The sequence below is a fragment of the Monodelphis domestica genome, chromosome 3, assembly GCF_027887165.1.
Source record: "Monodelphis domestica isolate mMonDom1 chromosome 3, mMonDom1.pri, whole genome shotgun sequence".
Taxonomy (NCBI): Eukaryota; Metazoa; Chordata; class Mammalia; order Didelphimorphia; family Didelphidae; genus Monodelphis; species Monodelphis domestica.
Window position 1 is genome coordinate 103,195,539 of NC_077229.1, and position 228 is coordinate 103,195,766.

Here is a 228-nt window from a genome sequence, read left to right on the forward strand (position 1 = left end):
GGCGTGTTGGAGCACAAAAGAAAACACGGCCATCCAATGCAGCTGAGGAAGTCTCCAGGCATAACGACTTTTCGTGCCACTGGACCCAGGCTTCCAACGCCGAGAGAGTGGGACTGTCTCTGTGCATCGACTTTTCCATTTAAATCTCCTTCACGCACAAGTGTTTTTGTGAACACTTATCTATCCTAACCATAGATGAAAACGCACAAAGACAATCGTCATCCTCGG